Source organism: Camelus ferus, chromosome 6, assembly GCF_009834535.1.
Source record: "Camelus ferus isolate YT-003-E chromosome 6, BCGSAC_Cfer_1.0, whole genome shotgun sequence".
Taxonomy (NCBI): Eukaryota; Metazoa; Chordata; class Mammalia; order Artiodactyla; family Camelidae; genus Camelus; species Camelus ferus.
The window spans coordinates 47,126,839-47,154,089 of record NC_045701.1 but is presented as its reverse complement, the minus strand read 5'-3'; the positions used below and the strand labels follow the sequence as shown (position 1 = coordinate 47,154,089).

Sequence of the window (27,251 nt, the reverse complement as noted above, 5' to 3'; positions counted from 1 at the left end):
TCTAAACTGATTAGCATGCCTCACCGTATTCTCTTAAGACCAGAGTGCTATCTGAAAAGAAAGATAATTTTTTCAGATAATACTTTTTCCCCCTTTATCATATTAAAAGATTGTGTCTTGATGTTCTGGGAAGTTAGCTGTTTGCAAAATCCCTAGCACTCATGCTGTTTTATTTTGTCTTCTATGTTTACTTGTTGAGAATCTGGCCATAAAATTCAGTCATTTTTGTGGTATTTCTGTTCAATAGAAAGGCCTTGACTGTCTTAGGGGTATTACGAATGAGAAGGATTACAGGGCTCCCTCACCAAGATTATTTTAATAGTCTCACTGTGTCCAGTTTTCACTCCTCTTTAGCCCTTTTTAGCCTTTTCCATGCATGCTGCTTCCTTTGGGAAGTCCTAAAGACTAATTACAATCTTGTCCTTTCTATAAAATAAATTTCTGTAATTCTGTTTCCTAGACTTTGAGTTCACTATTTTCTGTACCACTGTTGTTTGGCAAAGCAGAATTATTCACTGCTTCCTGCACTTCCCACAGTTTCTTGATTTTATATGTGGACACTCAACTGTTTTTCACATTTGAGGAATGCTTTTCCTCTTCCTGTCTCTCTATCCCTTCTTTGACATCAGCTCACATGGCAACTGCATGGAGAAGAACTAGCCACCCCTTCACTGCCATCTTGTCCCAGAGCAAGACTGTCTGCAAAGGGAGAAGCTTTTGAAGTGAATATTTACAGTAAATGGACCCAATGCCTTTAGAGGAAGGGCCAGTTGACTTAGTAAGTGATACAAAAATGTTTTAAATAAGGATATAAACTGTATTATCCATAAAAATTAATATTTATACTTGAAAATGTACCTGTGCTTAACTGAATAGAAACTAAGGGAACTGGCATGTCTTTGCCTCACATGGGTGGGGAAATAATAAAAGAAATCCTGACTGGATGATCCATATTGCACTTACAGAAGGGGTTCCAGTGTCCCTGCCTCATCTGTGAACTCAGGGAGCAAGGCATCACTGGTGAAATCCAGAGGTTTCTTCAGATGGACCAGCTCAAAGCTGGTGAGGGAAGACAAAAAGATTTCCTCTTGTCAGGAGGAGAAGGTATGTTTCCAGGAGTGTAGTTGGAGATACGGATGAAGGGACTTGAAGAAAGACTACCTGGGGTAAAAGAGAATAAAGCCAAGGGAGGTGCACCTGGGTAGAGAGGGGGAATAGGGACAAATTAGAAGAACTCTCAAAGATCTCTTTCCTTTGAGACCTAGGGTGTAGTCCATAGTAGTGAGAGATTGTTTTTTTAATCCTACATTATACTTCTCCTTTGGAATTGTTCCATTTATCTGTACAACATAGTTTGATTATCTCAGATTAGACTGAAGGATCAGAGAAGTATACGGTGCAAATTCCTTCTCACTACAGCTCCTCCCAGACCTCCAGTAGAGAAGTAGTTAATCGTGAGTTGGAATGCTATTTGGTGACCAGACATACAGGAATGTTGTTTGTAGAGAATTTGGTTTCACTGGCAAAATACTATCAGTGCTAAGAAGGATTCTGAAGTAGATGAACACAAGAAAAGCTGTCAAATCTTATTACCATGCCCTGTGTCAAAGGGAAGTTCCCTTGGGCAGGAGGAAAGGAAAGTTGAAGATGTGCATTATGGCTTCTGTACTATATTCTCCTTTCTTTCAGCAAAAAATAAAATTCTCTTTCTCTCTCACTTTGAACTGACATGGCTTTTTATCTTAATTATGGAATGTATCCTTTTATAATTTATATAATAAAAATATTTATATAATAGTAGTCTAATTGCAAAGCACGGTCAGTTAAATCACACCATTGGATTCTGTCATACTATGATTTATAACCAGGATCTGGGAGAGGTTAAAGGATGGTATTTGCGTTGATTGTATAGTCTTAGTTTATCAGAAACTAGATTTTTAAAATAAATGGAAGGCATTTAATAGCAGTTGTATAGCAAATAGCTGAGGATTTATTACCAGTGATAAAATAAGAGACTGAAATGAAAAAGTACGTATTTTATTGTTCAAGTCATTGATCATCCATCCATCCATCCATTATCTAGTCATCTGTCTACTGTACAAATTATTCTCCCCATCAAAACAAAGCAAATAACTCTACTCATAATAAAGCAGAGGAAAATGAGTTAACAATAGACAGTAAAAATTGCTGTTCTTACGCTTGACACACATGCTCATGCCGTGTAACTTTTGTATATCTTCTTCTGCCCAACTTCTCTATTTCATTTGGTTAATTCTTATTTGATAAGGAAAGTGGGGGCCATGGCTATAAAAGGGTAGCACAAGGGATCCTTGTGATGGAACTGTTACATATCCTTAAATGTGGTGGTGAGCACAGGAATCTACATATCTGATAAAATTGCACAGAACTAAATACACTCACACTCATGAGTGAATGTGAAACCAGTGATATCTGAATAAGGTCAATCGGTTTTATTAATGTCAGTTTCCTCATTGTGTGTTGTACTATAGTTATTTAAGATGTTACCACTGGAGAAAATTGTGAAGGGTAGCAGGATCTCTCTGTATCATTTCTTACAACTGCATGTGAGTCTATAATTATTTTAAAATGTAAAAGATAAAAAAAAAACTCCCCAGATGTCCATAGATACCTATATTATTAGTGTGATATTAACAGTGTTTATTAAAGAGATATTTTTCACATATATGTAAATAAGTTATAGACAGTGGTAGTAGATTGTTAATCTCATGGTAAATCCCCACTACTAAGTTAGGTCTAGTTAATAAGTTTCTTAACTAGTTCTTAAAACTTGCTGAATCCAGTGGTCATTTAATGCAAACATTTGATATCAGAAAAACAAAAACTACTTCCTATTTGAAACATATATCTTAAATATAGGATTCCATGGGAAGAAAAAAAGTAAAATAAATTCTTGTCTGCTTCTATATGACTGGCTATTCCTTCTTACTTTCCTTTCTTGGATTCTCAGTCTATCTTGAACTGTTCATGTTAGCTAGTCCAAGATGTCACTCATTTTCTCTTCTCTTCTTTGTATTTTTAAGAACTGTGAAGGCTCTGAAGTTTTACTCTAATTATAAGCTAACAAATTGGTTTGCCAAGTTCTGTAGATGCTGGCAGAAGACACGAAACTCCCGAGTCAGAGACAAAGGGCTTTATTGCTCATGGCATAACAGGAAGTAGGAACTTTATGTTTCCATTATTTTTCCTTTTTCCCCAAGTCACACAGAGATGACACAAAAGTGACCCAGGTGGATGCTATGGTACAGATCCCCTATATGTTCAGAAAAACCGTAAACTGATCATTTAAGATCACTAGCCAATATGCCCAACGTTTGTGCAGGATAGAGGCATTCTTTTTATTATCCTGGTCAGGAAACAAATTTAACCTCTGCTTCATGTGGATATATTATCTTTGTCTTCCAAGGCAACTTACTTCACACATCCTTGAAAAAGTCACAAACAAATTCACTGCAGCAATGTCTTAAATTGTTTCCCAGCCCTTTGTTTTCCTAATGATCTCATCTGGTCCCATGGTTTTCAATATCAGTATGCGAATGAGTCTCAATTTATAACCCTAATCTTAACCTCTCTCTCAAATTTATACCAACTTCAAAAAACCCTTATTTGTGTTTTAAGCACTTCAAACTTAATAACATCAAAATAGAAACTGTGGGTTTTCTCTCTGACTCAAAATCTGATCTTTCCTTCTCAATTAATGTCATCTATAATCACCCATTTTCTCAGGTCCAAAACCTAGAAGCTGCCCTAATTTCTTGATTCCTTCAATTCACGTATATACATCACTAGTAAATCTTGTTGACCCTTCCCCTAAAGCATACCCTGATTACAAACTACATTGCAGAGATGATCACCACCACCACCACTACTACTACTGTTGCTATTACTTCACTTTTATCTAGAAGTGCCCATATAACATGTAAATAGGAGAACTGTATGGGAATTCCAGAAAGGCTATTTAAGGACACTGACTCAAAAAGAAGTAAGGCTTTTTGTTTATTTTTCTTTCATCATCCTTCCTCTTTGCTGGAATATACAATTGGAAGCCAGAAGTTCTAGAATGTTAAGCCACTTGCAATACCAAGGATTAAAGAAAGCTGAGGACTTGGTAACACTTATCAGCCTGGGAAAAGAGAGAAGACTATAGGCAGGCTGTCTGCCTGTCTGGAATTGTCTTTAGTTTCATAAGCTTGAGGAATTGACCAATCTTAAATTGTTTACTCTCTCAGATTATGAGAAACTGGCCAGTGAGGATAAAGCTTAGGAGGATGGATGATGAGATCATACAGAATTAAACTTTAGAGCATCTAGGAAACTCCTGTTCAATGATGGCTTACTTCCTGGTCTGCTATCAAAGAGGTTTTTCCTTTATTTCATTCACTGATTCTTCATCAGAAGGACACATACGCCTGCTTTCTTCTCTGTTGTGTCCTCCATGTCTAAAGCTAAAAGGGTAATAAGGGCGCAGTAAGTTCTTGTCCATCTTTCAGTACTAAAATTGGGCCTTTTTAAGAGTCAAGTGCTTATTTTAATTGACTCAGCAAATGAAGATAATAAAGGAAAATTTTACTGAGTGATAAAAACATTGAGTTTACTTTAGGGACTGGATACCAGCTTGAGGACATTGTAACACAAATGCTCAGTTCAAATGCTACTTCCTCTGGGAAGCTTCTCCAGATAAAAGACTGGGACTGAATTAAATGCACCTTCCTTGTTTTCTAATTAGAGCCAAGCACATGCCACTATTATCTCCCTACATTGTAATTAGGCTTTTAAATTGTCTCTTCCAGTACACTGGATGTCTCTTAAGACAGGACTTGCATCCTGTATTTCTAGGTCTTGAGAGCAAGTGCTAGGCTAGATAGGTATTATATGCTCAATAAACATTGATTAATTGAAGAAATGAATCAATCAATGAATAGTATAGGAGAGAAAGAATGGGTGAATGAATTATCATTTTCTTGGAACAGTTAACAGTAGCACAGAATAGCTGTGAGTTACTTAAGGCTACACAGTGATTGACATAGAAGCAAGACCTTGATTATTATTTGACTATTAAATCAGGAAGCCTGTGCATTTTATGAAGCTCTGCAAAAGCCCTAGAAATGGAGTCATGTAATTTTTTCCCAGAATCCTAGCTTTCTAAGCTATAAAACTGTCATCATTTTATTTATATTAAAGAATTATTATTGAAATCAATAAAATGATAATTTTTAAAATACATTTCCTGATTTGTAGTAAGTGATTAATATTCATTTATATTTTAAAAATTATATTCACATTCCTTAAGTAGTCATTATTTTTAGGTTACATAGGATTAATTAAACATTTGATATAATTTATTCCTGATTCATAGGCTTATGTGTAAATGTGTTCTAGTATCTGATCTTGTTTTGCCAGTGAGGAGAAAGAAGTGTGAGGAATAAGATGTATACAAATTGGTTTTAGAAAATAGATGCTATCTTCCTTTGCAGAAATTACATCAAAATTTAAAAACGATTTAAACCATCTTTCTATTTCATTTGATTTTCTTTCTGTTAAGTGGTGATGACATATTTAAAAGGTGGGACACACCAAACATCTAGCATTAATATTACAGTTTATCCATTTTGGGGGTTAGAATAGTTCACTTATTTGCTGTATTTATTTATAATAATAATAATAATTTATTTAAAACTCTTAAGAATTCTGTCGTGAAAGATACACTCTTCAAATGACCATTGTAAGAATAAGAAAGAAAGCGGTGCTTCCCAATGCATTTTCAGAACTCTCTCAGGGGAGCTTATACTCTCAGTGTCCTGTGGACCATGGGTGACTAGAGAGACAGGTTGGAAAAAAATATATAGAAAAAGGCTGGAATTAGAAATGAAACTTTATTGATCCCCAGCAGGTTTCTTCTTACTACAAACTTTTCAGCTGTTCCAAAAATCTGAGCCAATTGAAGTGAATTCAGAAATGACATTTCTGGTGAGTTTGCTTTATTCAGTAAGAATGACAAATGAGGGAACTGCTCCTAACCTGAGCTGTAGAGGGACATACTGCTTTTTGTTGATACTGTATTTTTAGTTTATGTTGGAGATAAGCATCATCTTCTACTTGGCGGGATATAATAGGAAAAGTATATTCTTGATGAGAAAGAATGAAATACCCTCATGTTCATTCAACAAAATTTATTGAACTTCTATTATGTGTATCACTTTATGATTCACAAGTCCACGGGGATAGAAAACTGTGAAATCACGATGCTCAGCTTCAAGAGCTTACATTAAATTAGAGGAGACAAGGAACAGTAGAAAAGCAGCAGAAAAAGGTAGTGTTAAAATGTAGAAACAGAGTTGATTATTGTCAGAGATCTGTTGATCAGTAGAGAAATATATAGATATAGGTAGGTATAAAGTTTAAAAACACAGCTTAATAAATATTTGTATATTGGTATGGGATTTTACTACTTTAAAATATTTTCAATATGTTATTTAAGTAACATAACATCCATGCCTGCATGATTGGTATTATTTGTCTCACTTTCATAGATAAGGAAATGAAGCTCACTGAGTTCATGTTCATAAATTAAGAAAAGGCATATATGTCTCTTCATTCCAAACCCAGTATAACTGAACTGCTTTCAACTGTGAATCATTATTTGGATATTCATATTTAATGAGAGGCTGTATAGCAATGTTGTTAATAAGTTGGGCCCTAAAATCAGATATCGTTTGGCTTTGACTCTTACCTGCTATGTGACCTTAGTCAGGTTGCCAATTCCTTCTATGGCTCCATTTTTAAAAAAATCTGGATAATAGAAATAACAATAGTAATTGCCTCAGAAGGCAGTGTATTAGTTAATTTACCCTCAACTACAAATGCTGAGTCATGGCTTATATAACATAGACATTGATTTTTTTTTTTTCATTAAGACTTTTTTTTTTTTTTTTTTTTTGAGCACTTTGAGGTTCAAAGCAAAATTGAGGGGAAGGTATAGATTTCCCATATTACTCCCTGCCCCACACATGCTTAGTCTCCCTCATTATCAACATCCTTCACACAAGCACTACATTTATTACCACTGATGAATCTATAATAAACATCACAATCACCCCAAGTCCATGATTTACATTACGGTTCACTCAACTTGGTGCATTCTATGGGTTTGGACAGCCATATAATGACATATATCTAACATTATGGTATCATAATATTTTCCCTGTCTTAAAAATCCTCTGTGCTCTGCCTATTCATCCCTCCCTCCCATTTAACGCTTTGGCAGCCGCTAGTCTTTTTACAGCCTCATAGTTTTACCTTTTTTAGAATGTCATATAGTTGGAATCATACGGTGTACAGCCTTATCTGATTGGATTCTTTCACTTAGTAACATGCATTTGTTTCTTCCATGTCTTTTCATGGCTTGAAGGCTCATTTGTTTTTAGTGCTGAATAATATTCCATTGTCTAGCTGTACCACAGTTTATTTATCCATTCACCTACCAAAGGAGCTCTTGGTTGCTTCCAAGTTTTGCAATCATGAATAATGCTACTATAAAACATTGCCATGCAGGGTTTTTTTTTTTTTTTTGTATGTGTGTGTGTGTATGGACATGTTTTTGACACCTTTGAGTGAATACCAATGGGAATTATTGCTGGATCATATAGTAAGAGTACATTTAGTTTTGTAAGAAACCACCAAACTATCTTCCAAAATGGCTGCATCATTTTACATTGTCACTAGCACTGAATGAGAGTTTCTGTTGCTCCAAATCCTTGCCAGTACTTGGAGCTGTCGGTGTTCTGGATTTTGGCCATTCTAATAGGTGTGTGCTGATATCTCGTTGTTCTAATTTGTATTCCCCTGATGTGGAACAGCTTTTCCTATGCTTGTTTGCATCTGTTTATCTTCCATGGTGAGGTATCCATTAAGGTTTTGGGCCCATTTTTAAATCGGGTTGTTGCCTTATTATTGAGTTTTAAGGTTTCTTTACAAAGAATGTACATATTTTGAGTAACAGTCCTCTATCAGAATGTCTTTTACAAATATTTTATCCCAGTCTGTTGCTTGTCTTACCATTCTCTTGATACTGCCTTTCACAGAGCAGAAATTTTAATTAAGTTAAGTTTATCAATTATTTCTTTCATTGATCATGCCTTTTTAAAACTGAATCTGAAAGTCATGACATACCTAAGGTCATCTAGATTTTCTTTTATGTTATCTTCTAGGAGAAATGGATTATTTTCACACAGATAGTTTGTAGGTAGATGGTTCCAGGTTTGGTTCTACAGTTCAGCATTATCACCAACATCCCACAGTTATTTTATCTGCTCAGTGTGCCACTGTCAAGGTTTTGGTGATATCTTTCCTTCTGGTCTAGTATTTATCTGATGTTGGTTTCCTTCTGGTCTGACGTGTGTATGAAGATGTTTGTAGGTAAAAACATCGTGCCCACATAGAACCATGTAGAAGAAGTTGTCCTGCATATCTTTTACTTGTCCTTTCAGATCCCTTCTTAACCCTCCTCCAGGAAGTCTATGTGAAGGAGGCCAACAAGAATGAACTTATTCAGCCAACTCTGATTTCCAGTTTATTTTAGCTAATGAAACCAGGAGGTTGAAAGTAGAGAGAATGATGTTGAGGTATTTATTTCCCATTGCTCCCTCATTGCCAGGTCAGTGTGGGTTGTTTATCCCACTGTGCAAAATCTTTGCAAAATCTGATCATTTTAAGTATACTCCTGTGCTTTCACCTTTCTGAGACACTACTAAGATTCAGTCAAAATAGCATCCTTTCTTACTGCTGTAAGCCCAATAAACAGCTTTGCTTGATTAGCATTTTTTTTCTAGCGGTCTTTTGGAGACATTTGGCATCTGACAGCTTCCACCTTATCTTCAGTGTGCTGAGATCTCACTGCACCCAGATGGGGACTGCAAATCCTAGACTAAACCTGAACAAGAGGCAAGGATTGTGAGAGGGTTGATTGATGCGTTCTATGTTGTTTTTTTTTTTTTTTTTAGATTTTGTGAGTAAAGTGCAGTTGGGAGTATCAGATAGAAAAAGAATGAAGGTAAGAGTTTAAACCTGACAGCAGTTTTTCATGTATTACATTGTCTTGGAGCACCAGAGGAATAGGAAGGAGATGCAACTCTACTGTATCTTATTAAAAAAGGGTACAGGATTACGCTATGTGTACCTCAGTGGGATCTCCAACTCCAGATCTAAGAATGGTATTCACCTACTCAGAGTGACGGATGATCAAAGCATCTGTAATTCCCTTTCACTTTGGCCACACATACTAATTGAGCTTAGGTATATATTATTTGAGAATGACTAGAGAAGGGAAAAAAATCAAACAGTGGATTTAAAAACATACTTCACTGGGGAAGGAATCCAAAAAAAAAAAACTTTGTTATTAGAATAGTTTAGAATCTCAACACTGAAATCACCTAGGTATCTCTTAAAATATAACAAAGCCCAGGAGACCCTATATATAGGGATCATGATTTAATTGATATGTTTAGTCCCTAGTGCCAATGTGTATCTAGGAATGAGAAATACAGATCTAGAACAGAGGCTGGCTAGCTACAGTTTGTGGGCAGAATCTGGCCCACTGCCTGTTTTTGCACAGCTCATAAGCTAAAGGATTGTTTTTACAATTGTAAAGAGTTGAAGAAAAAAGAATATTTCAGTACATAAAAATTATATGCAATTCAAATTATAGTCTTCATAAAGGTTTATGAGAACAGATCCCCTCTCATCCATTTGCATATTGTCTGTGGTGGCTTCTGTGTCGCACAGGCAGAGCTGAGTAGTTGGGACCAAGACTGTATGGCTTACAAAGCCTAACATTCTTAACATCTGTACCTTCACAGAAAACATTTACTGACTCCTAATCTAAAAGATTCAGAGGAAAAGCATACCTCTAAGAAGGGGCTACTGCACAATTTAGAATAAAATTTTAGGCAATTTTTTGATATATTAATTAGTACATCATAAAGTAATGATTAAAATTGATGACATAATTATGTGGAGAAAACCCACTTAGTCACTATCAAAAGGCACAAGAGGAAATGAAAAGAGATGAATTCAGTGAGGAAGGTGAGTAGTGAAATGCAAGAGCAGTGCTGGACATTGTCCTGTCCATGCCTTTACAATGACAAATCACCCTTTTACTCTTCTTCACTATGGTTTCCATTTTACAGCAGCAGAAGTATAGACTTGGAAAACACAAATAACAAAGAAACACACATGCAGCTGGCATACAAACTTGTATTCTCTGATACAACTGCTTCTGTATAGAGTCTAACTTTCGGGAAGCTGAAGCCAATGTCTTCACTGAAATTCCTTCCGTTATAACATGCTTTATCCAACTAAACTTATATGTATTCTCCATAATTTGCATTAAAGAAATGTTAACTCTGCACATCATTGCAGTTTTAGGTCATTCTTGTAGCAGTGGACAAGAGTGTACTAGGCTGCACTGGAACCATTTTCACCCGCAACTCTATGTGGCTAAACAAAACCAATGGCAATGAATAGTAGTTCATGCTGTAGAGACTAGGTATCTATCCTCTTGACGTTTAGCCGTGGATTTTTCACTTTGGTGATGAGGCTGAAAGTAAGCGAACCATTAGAGGTAGGTGAGAAGCAAGAAACCTCGTGAAGGAACAGTTGATCTACTGTTATTATATAGAAGTGTAACTTTAAATAATTTTTTAAAGTGAAAAAAAAATCACACAGATTGAAAAAATACAAAAGATAATATGCATTTGGGTATTGAAAAGGAGCATGGAAATTACTAGCAAAAATTCAGAATAGCAGGAATTTCTGGGCCTAGGAAAACAGCCTTTTTGGAGGTACACTGAAGGAGTTCAAAAGTAATGCTATTCACTTGTTTTTTAGTAGGTATGTGATTGTTCTATTATTTTTTTTTGTCTGTAAACTGTCCATATTTCTTTATAAAAGGTACGATTAGCAAAATTACGATATAAAATATATTTGAATATAAATTACATAGGACTGAATTTTGATGACAGTTTTCAGTAGATACAGTAAAAATAAATAAAAAATCATGGAACTTTTACTTTCTGTTTGAGGTGTTATACCAAGATATTTCAGAAATATGTCTTCATTCAGGTCAAAGACAACTATAATAGAATAATCAAAAAAATTTCACAACAACCTGAGGATATGTCTCAACTATTTAGCATAAAAATAGGTGGAATAAAAAAACAAAATGGTTATCATCTATGTATGTAAAAACATGAGTTTTAAAATGAGTTATAGTGCCTTTGAAAGATAATCCTCTAAACTAAAAACGAAAAGATGAATATTTTCCACCAAATTTCAATATTTAAATTTCAAAATATGGAGTGAATTAATTCATCAGTTTATTCCTGGGGAGAGTAAACTCTCTTATTCTATTTCCAAAGACAGTCTTTTAAGTGACGCATTTGTCTTGTACAGTTTTTGCTGACCTTATTCTTTCAATTTGTGGGAGTGTGAGTGTAAATATTTTATAATACCAAAGTGTAAAATATTTAAATGCCACATCTCATACTACTATATATATTTTAAAAGATGCTTCAGAAATGCCCAAGTGTTAATGTTTCCTGGATGTTTAGTTTATATGTATATATAGGAATAGTGCTTCAAATGGATTGTTGACAATTCCTTTTGATCATATAAGTTATACATGTTTCATAATATAAGATTAAGTTAAATGTTTGGAAATGAACTAGTTCTGAATGGAATCATGATATCAGTTTTAAAATAGATTTTTACTACAAATCTTAAAATATTTCCCTATATTTATCATAGATTATGGAATGTAAGTTACAATCTATGACAACACAAGCTGTTATTTAATATGCTACCAAGAAATAAAAGATGGATCTGATTAGCAACAAATCATGAACATATAATACACCTAACAATTTCAGAGATGTTAAAATGTGAAAAAATTACCTAGGTCTTAAAATTCAAAAAATACCTAGTATAAAATATTTTATCATTTTTTCAGGCATAATATACTGCCCCAAATTCTGAGCGCTTGCTTAGCACCTTCTATTTTGGGATTTCTTTTCTTTTTTCTTTTCTTTGATTTTCCGATTAGCATTATATATTATATCTTATACCTCAAAGCAGGATCTTGTATTTTCTTCAGCTTCTCCATAATAATTGGTTTCTTTCAACAAGCCTTCTTATTGAAAGAGATAGTTTATCCTTTAGCTACAACTGTGTTTTAACATACCTGATACAATTTACTGAATAGTAAAGCGAGAGCTTTCCTATGAGACTCATGTTATATGAAAACTGTAAGCATGATTGGCTTCAAGACAGAACAGATGCTTTCCTTTTTCTAGATTATTAGTGCTGGAAGATATTCTGTAAAAGTTATTCTGTAAAGATCTCTGTACCCGATACTCATTTTTGCTGTGAACCTAAAACTGTTCTAAAAAATAAAGTGTACACACACACACACACACACACACACAAACATATATGATATTCTGAATGATAGCTTTAAATCTGACTCTGAAGCAACTAAACAAAAATAATATGTCAAGTTTGGAGAAATGGACAGACTAGACCACATTTTAAAAGCATTTAATCTAGTTTATAAATTCAGTAACATCCAGGAGTGATTTAGCCATTTCATCAGCAGCATAATGACTATGCTGTTTATGCAATATACCCATAAGAGCAATTCATATTCTGAAATCAGATGAAGAAAGATTGGGAACTTCTGGGTGTTCTGTAGAGAGATCTAATCAAATATGTAGTGAACATCAGTGTTCACTATAAAAAACACTGCTGGCAGAGCTTAGACGTCCTAAGGTCAAAGAGTTTACAAGTTTTTGAGATGGAGAGGATTTTGAGTGGATGTTAAGAGAAGGAATCTTAAATTCTCTGGAAAAGAAGGTTCATTGTGGAAAGTGATAGGCTATGATTTTTCCAACAGTAGAGAAGATGGGCAAGAGATTCCAACTGGGCTTTATCTTGCAGTAGTTATCAGAAGTTTTTGAACATGGAATTGAAATAAAAAAGATGTTTAGGAAGATAAGACTGTTTAAGTAGGAAGATTAAGGAGACAGTGGACTCTTGCTGTGTTCCAGATCTAAGATGATAAGGGCCTGGAATAAGGAGGTAGAGATGAGCATGAAAAGAAAGAGATTAATGTAGTAGATATTTTAAAAAACATTGTAGGATTTTAAGACCAATAAAATTATATTGACACTGTAATATACTTGAAAAGATGGCCATAAATATTTTTAGAAACTTTCCTGTTTTTCCATGTTTTCTTTGCATTACAGAGCAAAATCCTCGGTTTTTTTTTTTATTTTGAGGAAAAAATACAAGTTTTCTACTGATGTTATTGAGGTGAAGAACAATTACAAAAAGAGAGAGGTATTTCTAAAAGATATCTTACTCTTTGTTTGTAATTATACTACAGTTTTGAAGATATAAATATTATCCAGTGATGAATTCATAACAAAAATGACTTGTGGCTTGTGATAAATTAGAGCAGGCATAAAACAAAATTGTTTCTGGTCTCAGAGCTAAAAGGGCCACTTACATTACACAAAGTTGAGAAATCAAGCTAAAGACTTAGATAATGTCCCTAAACTATGATTAATGGTGAAATGAGGTTGAGTCCATAAAAAAGACTAACACTTATTTTAAAATATGCCTGCTTCAATATTATTTCTACTGTCAAAAGTGGATTCATAAAAAATTTCAGTTATGGGCAATTGATTAGAAATCATACCCTCTCAGTAAAATGGTGAATTTAATTTTTATGGACAAATGACCAAATCAGAATTAGGAGCATTCTGAGTGCTCTGATTGGTCATTATTGCCATTCATGGGACGTATACTCGAGTCATGAATATGTATATTCATATTATTATATGCATTTAAAATTTTAATTCTATGTAATTTTATTTCCACAAGTATATAAAGCTCCAAACTGAACAGTTATTTGAAAGAATAACAGCTAAATAGGAGACTGCATGAGCACATCAGTGATAGTGAAAAATCGTATTTAAAGATAGAGATATATTAAACTGCTGGGTTTTCACTAGGCAGTCATCACTGCACACTTTCATGGCACTGCTGCTGAAGCCAATCTCTCTAGAGTTGGAGGTGGTTAATGTTTCACTAGGAATAGCAATGTGCTTTAAACTTGGGCATTTATTTCTGTTATGTGTGACCTTGGTGGTTAAGTCGCCATTTCCAATTAGTGTGACTGTAAAGCCATACAAATTTTAAGGTTCACTAGGAAAGCAGAAATTGTTGAGCTCACAGAAGAGCAACTAATTTTTGGAAGCTTTGACATTAAACTAGAGGACCAAAATTGATCTTGGAGTCAGTCCTACCAGATCATTATTTTTTAACTTTTGAATAATTATAGTACTTTTAGTGTTTAGATAGGGGAATTTTTCTGTATCTGAAAACAAATGGTGACTTACACCATTGTCATATGTTAACATTAGAATTATTAAAATGATGAAAGTCAAAGGCCAAAAGCCATTTATTATGATTATTTCTGTATTATTGATCCACTGTTAGACAATTGTATTTAGATAAATTAAAAGAAAAAATATAGAGCAGAGCCCATGTAAATATCCCATGCCTAGCTGCTTGTGTTATGTACTTACAAATTAAGATACTCACATAGAAATTTCAGTGTGAAATTCTGAGGTCACATTTCCTTGAATTACTATCTCATTTCTTGATTACCAACCAGATTCCAAAGATATTTATAATTTTACACTATTTCAAATTAATACAATGGATTTATTTTAAAATGCTCTCTTTTGAAAAAATTAATCTCATTTACCTTGATACCTGCCTGCCAGATGATACTAGTTGCTCTCATAGGACACTGCACATAAACAATACTTAGAATTATTCTACTATGTTATGAATTGGAAATTTTGGCCTGTATCTTCCACTGGGACAGTGGCTCCCTGACAATAAAACTTTGATTTTCTGTGATGTTCAGTTCATGATGTAATACTTATCACTTGATTGGTATTAAATGAATCTTTGTTAGGTATTGATAAATATAAACCCCCCAAAATAAAGCCAGATCCAACTGGATTATATATCCATATTTTTCTTTTACAATTTTTGGAATAATTTTCAAAGTGCTTCATCTTACCTATTTATCAAAATCTCTGTAAGATAACTCCTACCAATAACATAGTTCATGTTCACTTACCCAAATATTGCAACTAACTTTAGAAATATGAATCCACTTACTTCATGTGCTTAACAAAAGCAACAAAGTGGTATTTTGAGGATAAGAATTTGATTCTAAGGTGGCAGTGTTGTCTGAAAATAGACATTATAATTATACAGTATCATTATTACACTGTCATTAGAGATTACTTTAGAATATAATTAACCAGAAAGATGATGCATATAATGCATGAGTCATCATTGTAGTTGCTGTATTTACACAAAAGAAATAGAAAGTTAATAAGTACTTCAAGTTAATGAGAGTTTCCCTAAATTGTACTGTTCTTTCTCTGACTAATTTAAATTTCATTTGAATCAGGCATCATCTTTTCATTTTGTGGAAGTTCTCAGTTTGTGACATTTTTGAATTAAAGAGGAGATGAGAATTTTAGATGACATAAAGCAGTATTTTAAAACATGTTAAATCAATCTTCAGTTTCACTTGCTTAAAAGCAAGAATTGTCCCTCTTTTTACTGTTCAATATGATACATAAAATTTTATAATATTCAACTGATAACCAGATTGAATGCACAGAAGTTTTTAAGTGAAATAAATCCTGTTTAATTAAAGCTGAAATGTGGAATTGAGTTTAGAAGCAACTGAATAGGCAGTAGAATGCAATTTGGAGAGCACAATAGCAAATTCAGGAATTATTTGAGTTACTAGGTACTATATAAAAAGCGTTGAGAAAACACATACTACAGAGTTGAGTGACAGTCAGTTAACTTCCCTCCTTCAGTTTCCTCATCTATAAAGTATGTTAAACAAAGATTACCTATAAATTAGTTTGCAGCTTTAAAATTTTTATTCAGTCTGTGGGAAAATGAACTCCTGAACTCCTATAGTGTTCCAAAGCATAGATTATTAAAAATTAACAAACATACAAAAACCTCCTAAAAGTCCACATTATCTTTGAAGGAAGAAGACTCCATTTTGTTTATTCTTTCTCTTTTGTAGAAGTTCAAGACAGTAACTTGCTCAATGAGAGTCCTCGTCTATAAAATACTTTGAGTAGAATGTACTTAGTTTAGGAATGCTAAGGGTAACCAAACCCAAGATCTATGGATTAAGGCACGTGGCTCCCTGACAAATGTCACATAAACTAGGTGAGCATGTAGATATGAAGTGGACGTGCTTCATATCCTCAGTGCTCTCGGTGACCTGCAGGTGGGCCGTAGAGAGTGATCTGAGGAGACTTAGACTTCTCTTTATTTCATCTGTGCTTCTTCACTTCTTATATCTTTGAATTTATTGTGAAGCTTGATACCACATAAGTCTGATTTGACAATCCATAGTTTGTGTTCACTCACACAGACTGAATAAAATGGAAATTAAGTGGAGTATATGACCGAACATATCGGTCCTACACAGCTCACCATGATAGGATGAATAGTTTAGTTAGTTTTAGATAGCTAGTTTTCTCTGCATCTGTTAGACCAGTGGAAAGGGAAAGAATGTTTATCTCTCTGACTGGAATGAAGACATGTGATTTCCTGACTATCTGAAGGAGTTTGGCGTTTGGAAATCCATGGATACTTTTCCGCGATGAGGTGCTGCTCTTTGTGGTTTTAAACCTTGGATGGATGGCATGATCATGCTAATACTGACAGGACTGGGGGTTATGGGGTGAGCTAGAGCTACTGGTGTATGATGCTTTACTTCCAATCTGTATGCTTCAGAAAAAGGACCATTTGAAATGGTCTTAGACCTGAGTGAGAATGGTCCTTTAACTAGGCTGTTTACTTTAGATAATTTCACTCTGGCCCTCCATTGGCTGAACCCCATCTTCAGGTGTGAATCCTACAGGGCCAAGAGAGTTATCCATCCTGTTTCTATACCACACATCAGTATTCTCTGCCCAAATCGCCTTGAACCCACTTCAGGGGCCTATGGGGGCTGATTTCTTTGCCTGTCCTCCCAAATATGGATTATAATACTGGTGTGCACACCCTAGGCTCAAGAATTTGTGGGGCTGTGTAAAAATCATGGACCTGCAGGCTGGGCTCAGCCTCAGCAAGCATGAGGCTTCTCAATACTCAGAATGGAACTAAATGCAAAAGTAAAAAGAGGAGACAGGCCAGGGACCACACATTGGTGGTAAAACTGTGTGGAGTTACAAAATGAAATTTAATATGGCTGCCTATTTATCTTTTTCAGAATTGGGAAAAGGGAACATGTATTAACTTTCTTTTGGAAGATACAGAGATTTCCCGTGTAACCCCTGTTTCCACACATGCATAGCTTCCCTATTATCAACTTCTCCGACCAGAGTGATACATTTTTTACAGTTGACAGACTTTAATTGATACATCATTATCACCCAGAACCCATAGTTTAAATTAGGATTTATTTAAATGGATTGGTGCTGTACATTGTATAGTTTTTGATAAATGTATAATGACATGTATCCACAATTGCATTAGAAATAGTAGTTTCCTTGTCCTAAAAATCCACTGTGCTCCATCTATCCTTTCCTTCCAACTCCAACCCATGGCAACTAACGATTATTTTGCTGTCTCCATACTTTTGCCTTTCCAGTATGTCATATAGTTGGAATCATACAGTATATAGCCTTTTCTAATTGACTTCTTTCACTTAGCAATATACATTTAAGTTTTCTTCATATCTTTTTATGCCTTGATAGCTCTTTTTTTTTTTTTAATAAAATGTACTGAATAATGTTACATTGTCTAGATCTACCACAGTTTATCCTAGTGAAGGACATCTTGGTTGCTTCCAAGTTTTGAAAATTATGACTAAATGCTATATGTATCAGTGTGCAGGTTTTTATGTGACTATAAGTTGTTAACTTTGCATAGGTACCAAGGAAAATAATTGTATGATAAAAGTGTATTTAGTTTTGTAAAAAACTGCCAAACTGTCTTTCAAAGTGGTTGTATTATTTTGTATTCTCACTAGTAGTGAATGAGAGTTCCTTTTGCTCCACATCCTCTCCAGCATTTGTTGTTATCAGTGTTCTGGAATTTGGCCATTCTTAGAGATGTGTAAGTTGTATCTCATTGTCCTTCTAATTTGCATTTCCCTATTGACATATGATATGGAGCACCTCTTCATATGCTTACTTGCCATCTGTATATCTTCTCTGGTGAGATGTCTGTTAAGGTTTTTGGCCCATTTTTTAATTGGGTTGGTTGTTTTCTTATTGTTGAGTTTTAAGAATTTTTGTATATTTTGGATAACCATCCTTTATCAGATATGGATTTTGCAAATATTTTATCTCAGTCTATGGCTTGTCTTTTCATTGTCTTGACAATATTTTGCATAGAGCAGAAATTTTTAATTTTATTAAAGTCCAGCTTACAGATTCTTCCTTTCTTGAATTATGCCATTGTTGTTGTATCGAAAAAGTCATTGCCAAACCCAAAGTCATATAGATTTTCTCCTCTATTATCTTCTAAGATTTTCATAGTTTTGCACATTACATTTAGGTCTGTGATCCATTTTGAGTTAGTTCTGTGAAGAGTGGAAGGTTGGTATTTGGTCTCACGTTTTTGGCATGTTGATGTCCTGTTGTTGCATTACTATTTGTTGAAAAAACTATCGTTTCTCAATTTTACCTTCAAAATCTGTTGACTGTATTTATGTGGGTGCATTTCTAGACTCTATTCTCTTCCATTGATCTGTTTATTATTTCCCAATATCATATATACTAACCTTTTGTCAGCCTTATCTAGACTTTAAATATTTTGATATTTGGCATGTATATCTTTATTTGTATTCTGGTATAAGGCACAACAGATGTTCAGGCAGGTCTTCCACACTTTCATCCAAGGATATCTGGGATAAAATTTTTTAAATTTTGACAGTTTATTTCTGTCCCGAAGTAACATGTACTTTTTATGTGGTTTTTTCACTTGCTGGTTTGCCACCACTCTGTTCTTACCTGAACAATAGAGTACTGATTTTACATATGACAATGAACAGGTTCATACATATTAAAACACACTTATGGAAACTACAATGAGCAAGCGAAGTTAAATAATGGAATTCAAAAGCTGTTCAAAACTGAAATATCTTGCACACAGTTGAATAAATCAAACTAAAGGAAAAATATACTTTCTTGTATTGATGCAAAATAGTACTTTATACAATCCAACAGCAATTCCTAATTAAGTCCAAAAAGAAAAGATGTACTAAAGAAATTTATTAAATATGGTAAAGGTGATGTATCAAAATAAAATAGAACACTTATTGAATACTAAAGTCAAAAAATAAATTTATATTAAAATATGAGCATAATAGATGTTAGTTAACAATGATACAATAATATTACTTTTATCTCTATTTGTATTCATTATTTTTTTCAAATGACTGTTAAATTTTTCAGACTCAAATACTTATTAAGTAGTTTAGACCTAACAACTCAATAAACAAATGGTTATGTATTTCTTTTGGCCTAAGGGTGCTGTGGAATAAAACAAAACAAAGCACTAAGGGTGCTAAGAATGGAGAAAGTCAGGAAATGTCTTACTTATGGAATTTTAATAATATATCCCAGGCTTTCCTTACCTCAGATTTATTGAACCAGAGCCTTATAGAGACTAACCAGAAGTTCAATAAATGCACTAATTCTGATGATTTACATTTACATTTTCAGAATTTTTTTTGTTACTTGTCTATGATTGTTATTTGCCTTATGATTGACTGTAGATCTTGCAAAGTTCACTTTAATGATGCTGTTCATATTCATTATGGTTGATTGATAAAGTATTTTATGTTAATTTTTTTTGTTCTTGTTATTTTTATTATTGTATGTATATGGGCATTTTTGCAGCAGCCCTTAAGTTTCAAAGAAACTGTAGTCTTAAGACCTCCCAGTGGAACCAATTAACACTTAGCGTGTTTATCATGAAAACTCTAATTGTTCCTTATACATGCACCCTCAGTTAAATTTTAATGAGGTTATTTATTTAGTACGTTTGACAATAGGCCTTTATATTCTACATGTGCTTTTGATGGTGGGTATTAATGAGCTAGTATAAAATAGTTTTGCAAAAAGAACTTCCATATGATTCTTTGATCTATAGAAGTGTTACAGTTTTGTCACTCATTAACCTACAAATGTTGAGAGTAAAGGGCACCATTAACTCTTGCAGGAAGACTTACCTCTGGCCCAGCTGTGGAGAAATAAAATGATTGCAGAAGAGTATTGACCAAAAGTTAGCTACACAGATTAATCATTATGAAAAATGCTGTCAGAAAAAAAAGTTCATGCAATAAAATCATTTGGAAAAATCATGATGTTTTCATGACCTGTAGTTCACATTTTCATATTAAGTGCTCTGAGTGAGTACTTCTAAAGTAAATAAACAAGTTGAACATTGTTAAATTCAGTGATTAGCTACCAAACATTTCTTTTTTTTAACACCCACTACTAGCCCAAACAATTAGTGTTTCTAGCAAGATACTTTCAGAAGTACTGTACAAGAAATGGGTTCTAATATTCAATAATACTCAGTGAGTGTTTATTAATTATCAATTATGTCAGTCACTGCTAGATGCTAGTGTCAAGGAGGAAGAAAATTTCCTCTACCTTTTTAGGTTCTTCTGGCTGGCCTAAAAAGTAAATTGCCATAAGACAGATAACAGGAGAAAAACCAAACAAAAGTTTACTATCATTTATACGTGGGAGAGGCCCAGGAAAACTGAATAATTAGCCAAAATGGCTGAAACCCTTACCTTAAATACTGTCTTCAGCTAAAGGCAAAAGATATCGGGGGTAGTGGTTTGGGACTTCAAAAGGGAAAAGGCAATTGACATGGAGCTGGAAAAACAAATGTTTGGTAAATAAATGTTTACTGGACCCTACAGAGACGATGGAACACAGAGAGGACTTTTAATAGACTTTGCTAAGTTACTCCCTGTCTACCTGCCTAGTTCATACCATAGCTATCTATGGTGATAACTCCCTTCCTGGAGCAGGTCCTCAATTTACATTCTTTTAGGCAGTTAGGGGGAAGGTCAGAGGTTCTTCCTGAGTCTTTTGGGGCTTGATTGTTTTCAGCTCAAAATAATCCACATGCCAGAGAGACATTTTGGGGTGGCAAATCATGCTCTCCTATACTGGGCTTGCAATGATGAAAACAGGTGGGATGTCATTTCCATCCTCCTGGAGACAGTCAATTCAGTAAGCTGCTGAAATATTGTGAGCATGTTTTATTGCCGTAGTATGATTTGACATCATGTGCCAGGTGCAAACTGCTTCAGTCTGAAGTGACACAAAAGGATTTTTAGGAAAGAAAAGAGCTAAAGTAAGATCTGAAATATAAGTAGGTAGGGGTGTGTGCGCGCGCGCATTTGTGTTTGCAAGTGAAATAGAGGCAGGGAGAGAAACGCAGAGGGAGAGGGAGAGAAAATGAATGGCTTGAGGGAGCTAAAGATGTAGGGAGGTAGAGAATATTCCAGTTTGGGAAATATCGTTAGAGACATTACTTTTAGTTATTTATTTACTGTCTTTTCCTACTGTTACTGCGAGGACAAAAAAAGACCCCAGTTCTTACCTTACCTGAGAGAAAGAATTCAAATGAGAGACTGAAAGTGTGGTATAAACAGACAAACTTTTATTAGTAGAGCAAAAGTTAGTAGAGTACACCTCTGAGAACTGAAGGTGGGCCACCCAAAAGAGGAAACAGTCTCTGCTCCTTTGTTTATCCTGTCCTATATCTGGGTTTCGGGGCATTCTCGTGATTGATTGACAGCTCATGTCACTTGAGTGCTTAGTCATGTTTATCCCCTTTGCACATGCTCTTACCCGTGATGCACACAGAAAACCCTGTGGGAAGGGACCCAAGCTGCAATGCTAATATTATAATGAGCTTTGAGTCATATTAAGCTGGGTCCTTCTCTCTACTGTGCAGCTGTGGTGTTCAATTCTGGCTTCTTTGTTGGCACTCATTTAGAGAAAAGTAAAACCCTGAAGCCCCTTATGGTGAGCACAGGCTTTTTATTATCTTCTGGATTGTTCCCTCCCCTTTTCTCTCCCCTTTTCCCGGTGCTCATTTCTATCTAACTGCCTAACACTACCAGTATGGAAACTTTATGGAAGTAGAAACAGTATTTGCTTTTCCTCAGATGTTGCCCCAGATAGTAAGAATGTTGTCTAGAACATCATAGCTGCTCAAAAACACAAAAAACAAAACTTGTTGAGTAAAAGGAACATGAAAATATATGTCAAGTTGAGCAGAGGCTGAAAAGGTTTAGCACAGAGAGAAAGCTAGACTGTACAGCAGAAACCAGCTCTTACCATGTATTATATGAACTGAATGTGTCTCTCTAAAATTCAGATGTTGTGGCTCCCCAGTGTGGCTATATTTGGAAATGAAGTCTCAAAGGAAGCAATTAAGGTTAAATGAGGTCATAAGGGTGGGGCCCCAATCCAGTAAGATTAGTGTCCACATTAGAGGAGATTTCAGCAAGCAGGTCTGTCTCTCTCTGGTGGACACACACTAGGAAAACACCATGTGAGGATAGCATGAGAAGGTGGCCATCTACATACCAGAAAGAGTTCTCACAAGAAACCAAGGTACTTTCTGGTACCGTGGTTTTCTAGGCTCCAAACTGTCAGAAATTACATTTCTGTTGTTTAATACAACCCAGTCAGTTGTATTTTGTTACAGAAGACCAAACAGACTAAGATACTATGCTTTATCATTTAGTACATATTGTATGTCAAATGGGGAACCATTTAAAGAATTTAATCAAGGGGTATCAGAAAGTCACTCTGGAATCAATCTGGCTATTGTGGTAAAGTGGCAGTGGGAAGAGTAAACTTATTTAAAGATGTAGATTGACAGAATTTTGTATTTAATTATATAACAGAATGAATGAATTCTTGTCTTAAATTTGTTGATGAAGCTTATGACAGTAACATTCAAATTGGGTGGTTGGGGAAGGCTGAAGGGCTCAGTGTTGACTGTTGAGTTTCATGTTGTGAGACACCCAGTAAAGACATCCAAGAAACAGTTATATATATGTATGTGTATGTGTATATATATATATGTGTGTGTGTATGTATATATATATAAACTCAGAAGGAAGGGGGTCTAGAGATGTGGAACTGCTCTTCATTGAGATTTATGGGTGAATTCAAGCCATGGAGAGAATTTACAAAAAGATGGAGAAAACCTAGAAAAGAGGCCTAAGGAAGAAAACAATTTAAAGGATTATAAGAGACAAAGAGCTTGCAATGAAATATGTCCAATTATGGAGCAGAAAGATAAATCAAGGAGATTTTTGAGGAAGCATTAGTGGAAAGAACTTTTTTAAAATGGGAATATGAGAAATGCTTTCAATTGGACATAGTGTAATTCTTCAAAATATGAAGAAATATATTTCTTCCCTCTGAATCTGTTATGAAGAGCAAGATGTGGGTGAAGGTAGTCAAAAAAGCACAAACTTCCGGGTATAAGGTAAATAAGTTTTGGGTGTGTAAAGTACAACATGATGACTAAAGTTAACAATACTGCTCTGTATATTTGAAAGTTAAGAGAATAGATCTCATCAGAAGGAGAAAAACAAATTTTGTAATTATGTGAGGTGATGGATGTTAACTTACTGTGGTAATTATTTCATAATATATACATATAGCAAATCATTTTTGTACATGTTAAACCTATACAATGTAACATGCCAATTATATCTCAGTAAAACTGAGAAAAAAGTGATACTTACTCCACATATCAAAATTTAATTTCAAAGACAAAGAAAATAAAACTACTGTGAGTACCCATCTAGCTCCCCATATGTAGAAATCTTTCTAATACAAGATACTATTTTACTTTTCAGGATGCATTCCTCAGCCAAAGCCTTCTTAGCCTACAGCGTTGACCTCCTTGCTAAGCATGGCTTCATGGGTCCTATACAAGTACAGGAGTCATTTATTTGCAAAGAATATCTCATGTATTATATAAAATATCATCAATTATTTGACAACAAAATCTTTCCTTATTGCAAAAATATAAAGATACAAGAAGTAGTTTTTTGTGTAGACATTAGAGTGGGAATGAAAAGAACATTTAATTAAAATGAATGATGAGCGAAGCATTGATCCTAAGACCCCTGGTCATGTAATCACACTACTTCAGAGAGAAAAATGACAGGCTTTACAATAACATCATGGTGGTTTGAGTATTAAAATTTAAATTTCTGATTATTTGAATGCATTTGATTTTTACTTTATAGTTAAACAAATTACATAGAGTCCATTTTTAAATGTTCTCCTGTGAAATTCAAGTGTATCTTGTCTTACCACTGAGATGATGAGAGAAAATTTGGAGAAATCTTATTTCAGCTTAAAGTGAGATTTCTCATTGTCACATGTCTCCGGGTATGAAAACAGAATATTAATATAGGCAATGAACAGTATTTTCTCATTAACTATATTAACACAAAAGAAAAGGAATTTCAATGGAACACAAGAATGTTGAGTAAAAGAGAGGAAGATTTACAGAACAGTAATTTTTTACATACTGTGATTATCTAGGTAGAGATTATCGAGGTAGAGTCAACGTATTTGGGGGCATTTAAAAAATTGACACCCATTGTTTGGTAGAGTGATTTACAGCCTATTTAAAGGTGCTTTTTTTGGATTATATAAACCTTATGAGTTTACAATTCCTTATATAAGATTCATATTCATTAGTACTCAAAATAGCATGAGAAACTTTATTTTTAATTGGATAAAATTCCCAACATTTGTTAAATTACCTTTGATAAGTATTCTCCCGGACTATTTCCATTCTCACAAGTGCACAGAAATTTAGGGTACCTGGGTCCCCTAACCCAGTTAGGGTCATGGGAAGCTCTGCCTGCTACAAGCAGTATGTGGGGTATTGTTTGTTTGTTTACGTAGTGGACTATCCTTAGAACAAATGAGAACCTTAGTATTGCAATTTGCCAGACATTTATATTTAGGAGAATGGCAATAGACTTGCTTTGGAAGAATTCATAATTAAAGTATCGATCTCATTGTTCAAATGTGAAAAATAGTTGCTTTATAAGGGCAGAACCAGGTGTTTGAGCACCTGAAGATTTTATAATTTGGTATGTCTTTTAAAAACAGGATATAAAATTATAAATAACAAGTTCCATCATTTATGTCCTTATTGTTATTATATTGAGAAATAAAATGGCAACAAATTACAAGTTGTAAAATACTTCTTAATACTACAAACATAAAATCCAGAAAAAACATTAATCTCCTGACACAACTCCAATGGTTCTCAAATTTTTGACTTACAGCTTTAGATTCACTCTTCATATGACCACTCATCTGTAATCAAATTTTCTATAGAGAAAATAGAATGATAATTCAGCATTTCCTCTATTGTAGTTGATTTTCAAAATTTGTTTATTATTGAGATTTGACTCACACATGGACTTGTCTACTGTTTGTTGCATTACTACAGATGTGTGATACACAAACTGGAAGTTCTGATAATTTTTTGCATGATTCCCATCAAATAAGATAAAAGAAAAAAAAATACAGTGCATGCATAATTATGTATGTGTTATCGGGTATATTCCTGATAGGAAGTTTGACTAGGAATTGCTTAGAATTAAATCCTCCACTTTAATTTTGCATGTTTGGAAGGATTTCCATAACTAACTCCTCTCTCTGTACATTTCAAAATTTTGTTTTTTTTTCTGTGTACATTCAGTACAATGGAATGTGTGGGGCATATTCTATCAGCATAAGCTCTCAGCATCTGTATCTTTGTGTTGTGATGCTAGGTAAGTTGACAGAGTGGAACTCGTGTCCATGATAGGTGGCTACCAATAAACTAGACATTGAACTCATGTCATTTACATGAAGATGTTCATCTGCAACCTAACTAAATGTAACACGAATTCAACTTCTTTCCTGGATGCCCAAAATTCTCACACCGAATCTAGCAACATATGACTATTTATGAAGTATAGGGCTTCTACTTGATTACAGTTAAAATATTACTCTTACAATTGTTTTTAAACATAGGATCATAGGAACACATTGCTAGAATTTCTTCCAAGGTCCAGGAAGGGGCCCATGAAAGTGAGCAGCCTTTAAAGTTAAGCTTCATTAGTGTCACATTTATCTATTTGTGGGCTTCTATTCTTAATCACACATTTTTATAACTACTAAAAACTGCATTGCAGTAATAAAAATAATACATGATATATTTCAGTGACTGGTGAGGTGATTAATTACAGGCTGAAATCTGGGTTATTCTTCATGAGGAAATAATTGCTACTATTATCTTTAGACCTGATATGCATTTAAATGAGGTATTTTTAAAGGAATGGTCTAATTGTCTTGATTTTTGTAAAATTTCCAAATCTCCTTCTTATGGAAATCAGTTCTTGTAATGCTTGAGCTCTTAAGGTAAATCATTTTAGTGATGAGTAATTAATAGAATGTCAAAGCTATTTACACTTTATATTCCCCATTTATAAATAACATTCCTTTTTTCTAATAAACAAATCATTGTGAAATATTAAAAGTATAAAAATCTAAATGAAAATCCATAAATTTTATTAAAAATGGAAAATATTAGTTTTCATTTTTATAAAAATGGCTTTATTTTATGTGAACTGATGAAACCTCAGCTGGTTATAGCAGAAGAATAATGTTTACAAAGAGAAGTTATTTTGCTTGAAAATAAAATCCCTGACAATTTCAACGGAACAAAACCTATTTGTCTATTACCTCTTTCATGCACTTACTTTTATAAATAAGTAATGGGAAATGAATCCATACAAGTTACAAAAGGATTTTTGATAGTCAGCACTAACATGTAAATGGATTTTTAGAACTGGCACCTTTTGGCTGTATTAAACTGAAATAAATCCTTAGTGACTTGGCAGACACTTTCACTTCAGCATTGAATTCAGTGACGTTTTATCTTCTGATAAGCTTTGAGTCTGGGCTTAGTTGTTCATTTATTTCTATCCCACAGTGAATACTGAGAGCTATTTCCAG

At 34.2% G+C, this 27,251-nt stretch overlaps 1 long non-coding RNA gene across 1 annotated transcript in view; it reads left to right on the top strand.

The window, feature by feature from the left end:
• Nucleotides 1-27,251, top strand: part of LOC116664255 — a 575,010-nt gene that overhangs the window by 443,180 nt on the left and 104,579 nt on the right. The window lies entirely within an intron of this gene.